Genomic DNA, 14,228 nt, shown 5'->3' on the forward strand with positions numbered 1-14,228 from the left:
TAAATCATCTCTTCACATCTATTTTTGAATGGCTGTTAAGTGTGATGTCAGCATACCTTTTTCCATAGGGCCACGTGTCTTTTTCTAGCACTAGAAGCAGACCGCTGACACCTGGGCTGCCCCTGGATTGCTGTGCCTTGATTCATTTGTCTAGAGTTAGAATGAAGTATGATCTTGAAAGGAGGGGGCGGGGTGGTCCGACAGACCTGGGTTTCATTCCTAGCTTTGACATCTGCTGTGGAATGACTGACAAAATGCATTCCATCTCTCAGAACCTCAGTTTTCTAATCTTTGTGAAGGGTGAGGCTTCACAGTGAGGCTTAAATAAGATAATGTATGTGAAGAGAATAAAATAGAAGATATGGTCAATGAGTAGCAGAGATGATTATTATTATTTTCCAATTCACTGGCAACTAAAGGCTTACCCAGGCGGTGTTAGTGGTAAAGAATCTGCCTGCCAGTGCAGGAGACACAAGAGATGAGGGTTTGATCTCTCGGTCAGGAAAATCCTCTGGAGGAGGGCACGGCAACCCACTCCAGCATGCCTGGAAAATCCCATGGACAGAGAAGCATGATGGGCTACAGTTCATGGGGTCCCAAAAAAGGTGGACACAACTGAGCATGTATACACAAAGGCTTGCTACCTTCAGTATAAGGCACATAATTCAAAAAGTGGGTCCTCTCTTCTGCCATCCACACAAAGTTGTACGTCAGATCTCAGTGTGGGCTATCAAAGTACAAAGAAATGGAGCTGCTCTGCAAACTTGGCTTCGTCATTGTAAAAGACCATCTTTCCCCTTATTTCTTCTCATGTCACAGAAATTATAATAGTATAATAGAAGCTAGAAAAATCAGTTTAAATACATTTTTATGATAAGATATTCAAAACATGCTTCCATGGTTTTCAAATAAAGAACATATCATCTAACTGTCAGAGAAGGCAATGGCAACCCACTCCAGTACTCTTGCCTGGAAAATCCCATGGACGGAGGAGCCTGGTGGGCTGCAGTCCATGAGGTCGCTAAGAGTCAGACACGACTGAGCGACTTCACTTTCACTTTTCACTTTCATGCACTGGAGAAGGAAATGGCAACCCACTCCAGTGTTCTTGCCTAGAGAATCCCAGGGACGGGGGAGCCTGGTGGGCTGCTGTCTGTGGGGTCGTACAAAGTCAGACATGACTGAAGTGACTTAGCAGCAGCAGCAGCAGCATCTAACTGTGGAGGGGTTTGTGGACTATATAAAAACACATTGGGCAGGCACTTCTGATATGAAAGAGAGGGACTTTCCGATATGATGGAAGAATTTAAAAATGGGTTTTGGGGATGATTGTGCAACTGTATAAATTTACTGAAAATCATTAAATCTAGGACTTACAGTGGGTAAATTTTTTGGTATATAAAATTATACCTCCATAAAGAGACACAGCAACTTAAGAATAAAGAAATGAGAAGAGAGGAAGGGAGGAAAGGAGAAAAAGTAAGGTTAAACTTTGAATCATAAGTATGCAGATTTAAATAGTAACATTTTTGATAAACCCTCTGTTTTAAACAGTAACATTACTTTGATAAACCTAACTTATCAGATCTATGTCCTGGTAAGGGAAAATTTGGAGTTCCATAGGAGCCAGTGCTTCCTAAACCATGATCTGATCTCAACACAGGAAGCAGAGCTCTCCTGAAAATGAAGAAAAGTGGAGAATGGCAAGCCTGCTACTGGCTCATTTTCAAGTTCCTTGAAGACTCTTCTTCCCAGTTTGCTCCTGCAAGATGTCCTAATACTCTTTAAATCTTCCATTAATCAAAATCTACTTTCAAATCTTTCTCTGTTCAAAGGAACGGAGAAAGTAAGTAAGGCAAAGGTAGACAGAGCTGAATATGCACAGGACACTACTGCTCCTGGAGGAGACTTCACTGGTAGAATTTCTGGTGCCAAATCCTGAGAACAGAGGTGCATTCTCCCGTCCTTTCTATCTTCCCAGGTGCAAGGCCATAGAAGAGATATCTGACCCAGGCAGGCAGGTTTGATGTTCACTGTGTAAGAGGTGGAGAATTTGATAAAATTAAGTAGTGATTTCCAGCAACTACTGATTTGCCACTTTTCTCATCTATGCCTCAGGCTCTCCCTAATGCCTCCCACATCCAGTATTTAGCATCATCTGCACTGAAGTCTCCACTGCCTGCAGTTGGCAACTATTCCTGCAAGCACTCATTTGATTTTCTTTGAATACGCAGGATTAATATGCCATCAATTCTAGGACTCATGCAAGTTAATATGTGGCATCCCAGGAAATAACAGTCTCATAGTAAAAGAATGAAGGTTGGTAGGTATGAACCTTATGCGGATGACATTAAGGTTGTACTACCAAGCATTTACGATCACTCAGACCGACATGAGTGCTTGACCACTTTAATGGGAATCAAGAAGAACCCATTTAAATGACCAGAGAGGTCTCTCACCAGATGCTTCAAACAACGTTAACCTTGCCCAGTGTGTACGTGTATGAATATCTCAAGCCATAAGGAACATCTTGGTCATCCTTTAACAAATATTCTGAGATGCCTAGAGGAGGAAGACAGACCTTTCAAATCTGAAACTCAATGTATTACTACCTAAGAAGACCACACATTTTATGGAACTGGACAGATTCAATGAATGTGCTCAAAGCATGGTCAAAATAAGGTCTAAAGAGGTTATTTTAGGTCACCATGTTGTTTAATGCTCTTAGTAACACAGAGGGAAACATCCTATCAAGGAGGAGCCACTGAAGGGGCACAAATGCATTGGAAGAAATGCTAAGTGTGAAGATGTGATTAGTCCTAACCTGCATGCCTCATCAAAGTCCCAGGGGTCTTGAATCAAAAAGGATTCCACATTTATCGTGTTTTCTTTCCTCTCCAACTTCATCGCCCTGCCCCTTCACCTGTCTTTCAGCATCACCCAGCTCTCTAGGTTAGGTCAATGTACCCTTGCATCATTCCCCTACCAGTCTGTACTTACAGATCTTAAATATGGGCCAGATTCATCCTCCTCTCAAGAGACAAGCCCTCATTTCGTGTCAGTATTTTCCAACCTGCCTCACTTCCCTCTTGCTTCCCTGGATCTCTGGTTCTCTGCCTCTTGGTTTCAATCCTGAGTCTTCCTGGGTCTCCCCCAACACAGGATCTCATTATCTGTCCAGTCTTTGTCTTCTCTCCATCCTGTCGCCTTCTGTTCACAGCTCTAATCACGCCATTCATCTTGCTCCATTGCATTTATCTGTTCAGAAGACTGGCATTCCCCACTAACTATTAGTTCCATTAGGGAGTGAAATGGGTGTGATTTATCACTGTACTTTTCAAGGCCTAACACCCTGCCAGGCACATTCAAGGCACTACTAACTCATTGACTGAGGAATGAATGAAAACACTCCTTCACAGCCAGCCACCAAGGAAAAAAAAAAAAAAGATAGAAATAAATGATTCCTTTACCAGCCAGCATCATTTCTTTACAAAATGTGAAACTGCACACACAGTCCCCGTAGCACTGGGACACTCTGACCCTAGAGACAAAACGGAATATTTTCCCCCAAATGGAGGGCTTTCAGAATATAGGGGGCGGGGGAAGTGCTATACTTAATTGGCTAAAGGCTTTTATTTGAAATCTGATTATTTGGAATTAGAGCATTATTTTTCAAGGCAGTGGTTTGGAGACACACAGAAATGATGTCTAGAACAAAGGGAGATCTAATGAACTCCAGAAATCAGCCCATTCATTCATCTACAGGGACTACTGGGTCTAACTTTCACAGTGTCATCTAAAATTAATTTGGTTCCTGAAGGAATCCGTTCACTAGAGGATCAAGGAATGCCTTTTTGGTGATTGAAGGGACACCCCCAGACAAAAAGGGACAGGAGACACAAACAGGGTAGGTGTGCTATTTTATAGTCAGCCCAGCCTCCTGGAAAACACACAGAAAACAGCAGCCCGAGGCAAAGACCCCGGAGCTACCAGGGTTCCTATGCTGATGCCCAACAGAACCGAAATTCAATGGAAATCAAGTAGCAGACAATGTGAGCCGCAAGACTTGAAAACTAACATGCAGCCTAATGAGCATATTCTAACTGCAGGCTCTGCTTGTTAACTGTTGAAAATATTTTCACACGGCTTTGTGTGAGGCAGGATGGGGCCAGTTACGCAACGTCTGTACTGAAAGGGAACTCTGTGTAAGCCAGGCTCAAGCAAGTCACCTGGATCTTGTCTGTGACTAGAAATGAAATCTGAGCACGTTCTGGACTGGGCTGTTCCTTGACAAAGCCCATCGGTTTTGCAGAAACCAGAAGGTAAACACCTTCGTCAGGCTCAGTAAAGAGAAGGGCTGTCAAGCTCCTATTGGAGGGACGCATGGGTCCTTCTCTGATCTGTGCAAGAAAACCTGACTCAAGACGAGCCTCAAACAGGAACTGAGAAAGCACTTGTATGACATCAGTGGCCTTCGGTGAGAGCAAGTTTTTAAGGGAACAAGTGCACACTGTACAAAAGAGAGAGACCTAAACAATTTATCCAGCCAGATGTGCTACTCTCATATAGGTGAGTATCATCAGCCTAACTTTCCAGAAAAGATTCCTGAGGTCAAGAAGGCCAGTGGGATTGACAGGCCACTTAGCTGTTGGGTGAACACAGGGCTGCGTGAATCGGAAATTTATTTCTGCCATTTCTGATTACAAACTCTAATGCTGCCACGTGTCTTATGTTGGTCTGGGCTGTTTACACCGGAAAGCCTGATACTTATATTACACAGTCCACATATATTCTCATCTTGCACACAACCCTGGGTACTAACATGGACCAACTTCCATCCATCGAGCTTCTCCACTGGGAATGCTCAGTGGTGATCCGGGTTAGTTATTAAAAGGCATATTCCTTGGCCCTACCTCAGACCCACTGTAAAAGAATCTCTAGGGGTGGGACTCAGGTATCCTAATTTAAATAGAGAAAAACAAAGCAAAGATCTCTCATAAGTCTGATACCCAACAAACCACTGTTATCATAGACTGCGGCAATCTATGACCTATGGCAACACCTACCCCCAAATACATTCTTTTTATCCTGGTTTTAGGAGCCTGAAAATGTCATTAGATCCGGTCACCACTCAGATTCAGTCACCATTCAGTGTTAAGAATCTGCCACAGTTCTCAAGATTCCCTGAAAATGAGTATGTCTGAGAAGACATGTGCAGAAACAACATCTCACAGGCTGAGTTAGAGTGCAGCATAACACAGGGCCTCTAGAATGAAGCTTTTGTCAAACCTTCGTCCTTCCTGTTTCCCTCCCTGTCTTTACTTTAACCTTTACCACTACTGACTTAAGTTTTCTTTAAGTACATCTATACATCTGTTTTTTTTTTTTTTTCCTGATGAAACACATTCATTGGAAAGAAAATTTTACACCACTGCCTGAAGTGTAAAACAAGCATTGCCTGCCCTACATACAAAGTAAAGGTAAGAACAGATAGAAAGAAATGAAAGTGAGAAGATAAAAACACCCAACATGTTCCCCTTGATATAATCTGCAGGATTAAGAGAGTTGAAGTGGGACTCACCCTATAGTGTGACTCGGCCATTCAACACTGCTGTGCACCTACACTCTTAAACAATTCCCCAATATTACCCAGAGGCATGACCCTAAGGGCATGCTCCCCACTCTTAGCCTCCTGGTAGGGTACAGGGCAGTGCTCTCCAAGAATGTCTGAGTCACAGGCACCGGGCGTGGGGTCTGGGAGTCCCAGGGGTCGGACATGGGAAGTCCATGCAGCCCCCCAGACATCGCAGTTTTGTTCAAGGCCACCCAGGCTCTGCTGCCTTCATACACTGCAGAAGTCTCATTAGGTGTTCACGGGAGGCAGGGCAGAGGTGGGGACAGTGGGGCAGGAAAGAGAGAAAGGTTCTTTTATTCCAGGTTTGAATCTCATGCAGGGTAGGGTTCAGCATACCAAGTCCTTTCCTGACTGTAAGGATAAAAAGATAAAATAGCTCCCTCAACCACAGTGGAGTTGAGGATGCCTCTGACAAGCGGCATAATTAAGATCTCGCGTAAACACGGCGCCTCCGAGGACCGTAAAAGCTGACTAAATGGGAATTTGTTCTGTTTGGCTTTTCTTTCCTTTATTTAGTTTTCCCGTGGAAGTTTCACTTTGAAGCCAGGCTGGCCTTAGGCAAAAGTGCAGAATCTGCGATCTCCTGGCATGGACCCCCGCCTCCCCCATCTTGCTCCTTCTGAGGTCCAAGCCCTCAGTCAGGCCACCCAGCCTGGAAGAGCTCCCTGCACATGCGCCCTGGCCACCACCCACTCTGGCCCCTGTGGGCTTCTGTGCTACACAGAGGCATCAGTCCCTGGACCTGTGCTGCACAGTCTGAAGCTCTCTCCTGCTTCCCTGCATCAAACGCTGAGGACTGTGCCCTACACCGCCACAACATCGGCCCTGCACTGTGGACTCATCTGCATGGGGAAGAGGTGGCTGCCGGTGACTTCCTGGTTGGGACTTTTCATAGGAGTGACCCACTTACAATCTTGAGCTTACTGAAGGCTGATAGAGGGGGGACTATTGATGGAGGTGCAACTGATCCAAGAGGTTTAACATCTACGTGGTTGGTGGTGGTGCGGCTCTGGCCCTGGAGGTAGCCTGCCTATGTCCAAGCCCCAGTTCTGCCATTTTTAGCTGAACAATCTCAGGCATTTAACTGAAGCTTTCTAAACACCCATCCTCTCATCGGTAAATAGGACTGTCAGGATGAGTAAATGGAATAAATCATGGAAAGCTCTCTGTATAGTTCCTGGAATTTAATAAGCACTCCCTAGATGTTCAACCTGGTTTTAGAAAAGGCAGAGGAACCAGAGATCAAATTACCAACATCCGCTGGATCATCGAAAATGCAAGAGAGTTCCAGAAAAACATCTATTTCTGCTTTATTGACTGTGCCAAAGCCTTTGACTGTGTGGATCACAATAAACTGTGGAAAATTCTGAAAGAGATGGGAATACCAGACCACCTAAACTGCCTCTTGAGAAACCTATATGCAGGTCAGGAAGCAACAGTTAGAACTGGACATGGAACAACAGATTGCTTCCAAATAGGAAAAGGAGTACGTCAAGGCTGTATACTGTGACCCTGCTTATTTAACTTATATGCAGAGTACATCATGAGAAACACTGGGCTGGAAGAAGCACAAGCTGGAATCAAGATTGCTGGGAGAAATATCAATAGCCTCAGATATGCAGATGACATCACCCTTATGGCAGAAAGTGAAGAACTAAAGAGCCTCTTGATGAAAGCGAAAGAAGAGAGTGAAAAAGTTGGCTTAAAGCTCAACATTCAGAAAACTAAGATCATGGCCTCTGGTCCCATCACTTCATGGCAAATAGATGGGGAAACAGTGGAAACAGACTTTGCGTGACAGACTTTACTTTTTGGGCTCCAAAATCACTGCAGCCATGAAATTAAAAGATGCTTGCTCCCTGGAAGAAAAGTTATGACCAACACAGACAGCATATTAAAAAGCAGAGACATTACTTTGCCAACAAAAGTCCATCTAGTCAAAGCTATGGTTTTTCCAGTAGTCATGTATGGATGTAAGAGTTGGACTATAAAGAAAGCTGAGCACCGAAGAATTGATGCTTTTGAACTGTGGTGTTGGAGAAGACTCTTGAGAGTCTCTTGGACTGCAAGGAAATCCAACCAGTCCATCCTAAAGGAAATCAATCCTGAATATTCATTGGAAGGACTGATGCTGAAGTTGAAACTCCAATACTTTGGCCACCTGGTGCGAAGAACTAACTCACTGGAAAAGACCCTGATGCTGGGAAAGGTTGAAGGCAGGAGGAGAAGGGGACGACAGAGGATGAGATGGTTGGATGGCATCACCGACTCAATGGACATGAGTTTGAGTAGAACTGAGTGTTCATGATGGACAGGGAGGCCTAGGGGGCTGCAGTCCATGGGGTCGCAAAGAGCTGGACATGACTGAGTGACTGAAGTGAACTGAACTGAAATGTAACAACTGCACCTACCAACCCCAAGTACTTGTTTTTGATTGATAGCTTTACTCCTTGTTTCTCTGACAGTGGCCGGAAGCCAGTGATTTCAAAGGCAGTGGGAGAATTAATTATAACATGTGAAACATACTCAACCTTCAGATCTGAAATGACAGGTAAATAACAATTTGAAGGAAATAGAGTCTCTCTCCTTAGACAACGTTTATGTCCTCTCGCTCACAGTGCAAATTGACAACTCACAATAATGCTGTTCTTAGCCTCGCAACCGCATTTGTGCAGGTGCTATCACAGAGAAAAATGAGCATCTACCTTGCAGCTTTAAATGTGTCCACAAATGGTAATTTGAGGCAGACATTCTTCCTAAACTGGAATTTCCCTCAATGCCAATTGCTTCTACGGGCTGCTCAGTTAAAGGTGACAAATTTTTCCACTCATTAAAGGAGATGCCATTGAGAATGGGTCCCACTTAATGCAAAGATGCTTCAAGTAGCAGGTCACAAGATAAAGGAACTCAGGATCCCAGGGCTCAAGTGACACCTCCCATGTGCCACAGCAAATGGCTAGAGGGCTTTGGGCTGATTGGGTCAAAAATTGGTAGATATGACAACACTGAGAACGTGATTCTGCATGTCAACCGTTGTGATGTCCCCACCACAACAAAATGGTGAGTGTCGGGCCAAGACTAAATGTCAGTGCTGGGCTAAGACCAACAAATAGAGATCCCACTACCTTTTAACCACTCACCACTTCTCTGACTGGTATTTACTAGGGAATTGTGACAAACTGGAGAGTGGGCCCCTGTTTGGCTTCTGTAGGCAGTAAAGTTTATGTATCTTTTTGTCAAATACCATATTGATACTATACATCAGAAAGGAATAAGATAAAAATTTACTCCTGGGGAGAAATAGCATTGAACCAAGCTATATTAGGACCTTGACAGACAACTAGAGAAGGGATTTCTAGAAGAATTTCCAAAGAACCACTTGAACATGAACAACTCATTTTTGCTGTTCTGCTTTGTATGTTCTGGTTGCTGTTCAGGCGGTGGAGGATGAATGGCAACAGTACGGCACCCCTAAATCCTTGAGCTGCTCCCAACTACATTCAGGAGACACATACATATTACCTAATTCTGTGTGTGCATGCATCTGTGTGTGTACACATAATGCGCACACAGACACACACAGGCCAAATGAACTATGAGAAAAGCCTCAAAAGAAAAGAAAATGCTGTGAGAATATAAAAATGGAAGAACTGAGGGACATTGTGGAAGGCCTCACTGAGGTCACAGTCACTCAGCTAAGAGCTGAAGGATGAAGACAGAAGGGAAAGGCAGGAATGAGTAAGCAATGCAGGCATGCCTCATTTGACTGCACTTTACGTTGCTCTGCAGATAGTGTGTTTTACATAAATGAAGACTCAAGGCAACCCTTGGTGGAGCAGGTCTATGGGCACCATTTTTCCAACAGCGTTTGTTCACTCCCTGTCTTTATGTCATAGTCTGGTAATTCTCACAGCTTTTTGAACTTTTTCATTATTATTATATTTGTTATGGTGATCCAGATGGTGCAGTGGGTCCACCTGGGTCACCGTAAAGAATCTGCCTGCCAATGTTGGAGATGCAAGAGATGCAGGTTCAATCTCTGGGTGGGGAAGATCCCCTGGAGGAGGAAATGACAACCCACTCCAGTATTCTTGCCTGGAAAATCCCATGGACAGTGGAGCCTGGTGGGCTATAATCCGTGGGGTTGCAAAAGTCAGACCCGACTGAGCGACTGAGCGTACATGGTGACCTGTGACCTTTGATGTTACTACTATGACTCACTGAAGGTTCAGGTGATGGTCAGCAGTTTTCTTTTTAGCAATAAAGTACTTTTAAATTAAGGTATGTATCTTTTTTCTTTTAAAAGACATAATGCTGTTGAACACAATAGGCTCCAGTATAAATATAACTTTATAAAAAAAATCATGTGACTTGCTTTATTGTGATAATCACTTTATTGTGGTGGTCTGGAACCAAACCCACAGTATCTTGGGCGCATGCCTGCTTGTACCAATACTGAGAAAGAGGAAACCTCAGTGCTTTCAAGAAATGGAAAGCAAGTCATTGCGCATGGAAGCAGAGGACAAGGAGAGAGGATGGTGTCATATAAAGCTGGAAGGCTTGTAGGATTTTGATGTTTTCCAAAGTGCAACAGTGTAAGGGTTTTCAGAGGAGGAGCAGTACCACATGCTAAGATTCTACTTAAATTATGACAAATACACTGCGCGGGGAGGGCAAGAGTAGATGTAATAGATAAGCCAGGAAGCTATCACGATTCCAGATGCAAAATGGTGGTGGTGTCTAGAGACAAAGCCAGTTCCTTTACAGATGTCCCTTTTCTATCTCTTTCTAAAGCTCCTAAAGGACAGTTTCCTTTCCATTCCTTTCTTCAGCATCTGCAATATTTCCTACCCCTCTCTCCTCTTGTTTCACAAAACCCATTGTCCCTATCTTGAAAAATAATAATAAAACCCCAGCAAAATGCATTATGACTCATACAGATATCTCCACTACTTGCCATCTTCTTTCCCCCTCTATTTTTTCTTATAATTACTTGGCTGTGTTGGGTCCCAACTGTGGCACATGGGATTTTTGTCGGGTCATGTGGGATGGTTCACTCCTGCTGTGCAAGGATTCTCCGGTTGTGGTGCACAGGCTCTTCATTTCCCTGTGGCAGGTGGGATCCCAGTTCCCTGACCAGGGATCACACTCGCATCCTTTGCACTGCAAGGCAGACACCCAACCACTGGACCACCAGGGAAGTTCCGCCCTCTATTTCTAAAGAAATAATTTCTTCTCAGAGTGGGAGGTGCCCTGTGCCTCTGTCTTTTCTCTTCTCCATCTGGTGAAAATCTGGCTTTTGTCCTCATCATTCCCGTGAAACAGTTCCTGACCTGACCCCGATGGTCGCAGTTACCTCCCTGGTGATATCTGTATGCCTCCTGTTTACGGTGCTGGAGTTTGCTACATTTAACAGTATGGTCCATGCTCATTACCTTGGATCCTTTCCTTCCTTTGTTTTTGGGGGCCTTAATCCTTATGGCTCTTCTCTTAGCTCCTCCATCTCCTCACTCTTGAGTTACCTTCAAGGCTTTTATCCTCCTTGTACTTCCTCACTGTGAATTTCTGCCAAAGGGAGGACTCAAATGACTCTTCTGTGGGTCACTCCCTTGTAGAACTGAACACGGCTCAATGTGGATTTCTCCTCCAACTTCTAAAATCCACCCATAGCCTTACAATTTTGGAAGATATACCTGCCTTTATGTACCACCATCACTACATTCTCAAGCACTCAGAAAGTACCCCCTCATTTTCCCAGTAAGGGAATTGCTGATGACTTGATGCTCCTAACAGGCAAACTGTACTCTGTAAGCTGCCAGGGGAAATTAAAGCATAAACTAGTACCTCCCCACAAACGGTTCCCTCCAAAAAATCTAACTTGTCCATCTCTCTTGCTTAATTAATTTTTCCTGCACACTTCTACCAGATACCGGATCAAATTATATGAAAACTGTATCTAAGACTGCTTAAAACAAACAAAATAACAAAAATACTTTTCTACTCAAGTGAAGATTCTCCGGCCTGGCATTCAAGTCCCTTTTCTTTTTTTTTTGACCATGGCATGTGGGATCTTAGTTCCCTGACCAGGGATAGAATCCATGCCCCCTGCAGTGGGAGCACAGAGCCTTAACCACTGGACCACCAGCAAAGTCCCTCAAGTGCCTTTTCAATAAGGTTTAACCTCCCTCTCCATCTAAGTTATAGCTTCACTCACTTACCCAAACTCCAGGTCAAACAAATACACTGTTCTACTCTGTATTCCCCACTCTTGATTTTCTTTAGTAAAATAAACTTATTTGGGAATAGTTTTAAATTTATAGAAAAGTAGAGAGTGCTTATATGCCCTGTACCCAGTACCCCAGTCCCAGCATCTTATGTCCTCAAAGAACATTTTTCAAAAGTAAGACACTATCACTGGCACACTGTGGGTAACTCAACTCCGGATCTTGCCAGGTTTCCCTGTCCCAGGATCCAAACCAGGACACCACGCTGCTGTTAGCACACTTGCTTTTTATTAGCCTAAATATCTTCTCTCCCTATCAATTTGTTCCATACGTACCTTCTGGCTTTCTTCTTTTCCCTGCTACTTCCAGACTTCTGCCATGGAACTCTCTTTCTACTTGCCTTCATTGTGAAACCTCCTGCAGGAAAGTTGCCTGCTTCTTTCTCTTTCCTTCTAATGCTTCCAGAACTCTTTTCTCCACTAAATTGACTCTTACTGTATACGCCCATATCAATATCGGTACCCAAAATACAGAAGGAATCAACACTCACTGATTCATTTCTAACCAAGAGCTAAGCAAAATTATGTTGTAAAGGACTCAAGTGTACTTTCCTGCCCCCACCCCCCACCTCCATTTTCCTACTAAAGGAATTACTGATGACTTGACTCTCCTAATAGCCAACCTTTCCCCCAGGACCAAAAGAACTTACTTTTGAGGTTCACCAGTAGAGGCAACAGTTTTGAAAGAAACATATGTAATTTATCATGCCCAAGAAAATGTTTTTCTTGAACAACTGCTTTATTTGGCAAACATGTGCCACTTTGTAGCACTGGTATAATGCATGTTTGTAGAAGCAGCTTTAGATTTTATCTGGGTTCTGAGTGGACTGGTGGGTGACATATGTACTGTAATATATTCCTCAATTAAATACGTGGATAGAAATAGAATTTAAATATTCAGGAATAATAATTGCTGGGGAGAGGAGCCCTAAGCGATATTCCTCACTGTCTATCATTTTTCTATTCTTACTTCTCAAATTTAGGGCTTATTAACATTTTTCTAATATTTTTCCCTCAAGCGAGCAGAAAGGTGAATGCTGAAGTAAAACTGAAAAGTAACAGAAAGTTACATTACAAGGTAGTCTTATCATAATTTGTACCCTCACTGGTTGTGTTTACACAATTCTGGATGGTTCTTAAGAATAAATTGCAACTTGAGGGAGAAATTACTATTTATACAGGCTTTTACCAAAGAGAAGAAAACAGAAAATGAAAAAATCTAAGGAGATAGAAGTTGAAAAATAATAGTAGATATTTATAAAGCATTTACCATCATCTATTATACATGGTTATGTATATGACCAACCTAGATAGCATATTCAAAAGCAGAGACATTACTTTGCCAACAAAGGTCCGTCTAGCCAAGGCTATGGTTTTTCCAGTGGTCATGTATGGGTGTGAGAGTTGGACTGTGAAGAAAGCTGAGCGCTGAAGAATTGATGCTTTTGAAGTGTGGTGTTGGAGAAGACTCTTGAGAGTCCCTTGGACTGCAAGGAGATCCAACCAGTCCATCCTAAAGGAGATCAGTCCTGGGTGTTCTTTGGAAGGAATGATACTAAAGCTGAAACTCCAATAATTTGGCCACCTCATGTGAAGAGTTGACTCACTGGAAAAGACCCTGATGCTGGGAGGGATTGGGGGCAGGAGGAGAAGGGGACAACAGAGGATGAGATGGCTGGATGGCATCACCGACTCAATGGATGTGAGTTTGAGTGAACTCCGGGAGTTGGTGATGGACAGGGAGGCCTGGCGTGCTGCGATTCATGGGGTCATAAAGAGTCAGACACAACTGAGCAAGTGAACTGAACTGATAGAGTGATTACAGTCATTCTCTCTTCTAATCCTCAAAATCACTCCCATCAATCTACTATATCTACCATTTTACAGATGAGAAAACAGAGCCTCAGAGACTAAGCCCTTGGGCCAAGATTATACATCAACAATTGGTGGAACTGAGTGCACTCTTGATTTCTAAGCCCAGGTTTCACGACACCACCTCCCAAGGGAAGGTGAAAGTATTTCATTTCAGGCCATGATTTCATTCTAGGAAGGGAAGAGCTCTCTCTTGAGGCTTTCACAGCAAGGAGAGACCCTTTCACTCCTGCCTATCTCCAACAGCTTGGAGGAACAAGTATTTGCTGTGCATTCTGGAGAATCCAGGAAGTGTGGTGTACAAATGAAAGATTTTCTTCCCCCAAGTGCTTTCTGTGTGGCAGGACTCACAGAAGAAAGAGGACAAACTGGAAAACGCAGTCAGGGACAGAAACCTCAGAGGAGAAGGCTCCTGCAGAAGCTGTGAAAACTTTACCG

The 14,228-nt window shown here is 43.6% G+C and overlaps 1 protein-coding gene across 1 annotated transcript in view; it reads right to left on the reverse strand.

The window, feature by feature from the left end:
* The window catches only part of TENM2 (teneurin transmembrane protein 2), a 761,851-nt gene that overhangs the window by 501,366 nt on the left and 246,257 nt on the right, over nucleotides 1-14,228 (reverse strand). The gene's annotated exons all lie outside the window — the stretch shown is intronic.

This window comes from Oryx dammah, unplaced genomic scaffold, assembly GCF_014754425.2.
Source record: "Oryx dammah isolate SB20612 unplaced genomic scaffold, SCBI_Odam_1.1 HiC_scaffold_5, whole genome shotgun sequence".
Classification (NCBI taxonomy): domain Eukaryota; kingdom Metazoa; phylum Chordata; class Mammalia; order Artiodactyla; family Bovidae; genus Oryx; species Oryx dammah.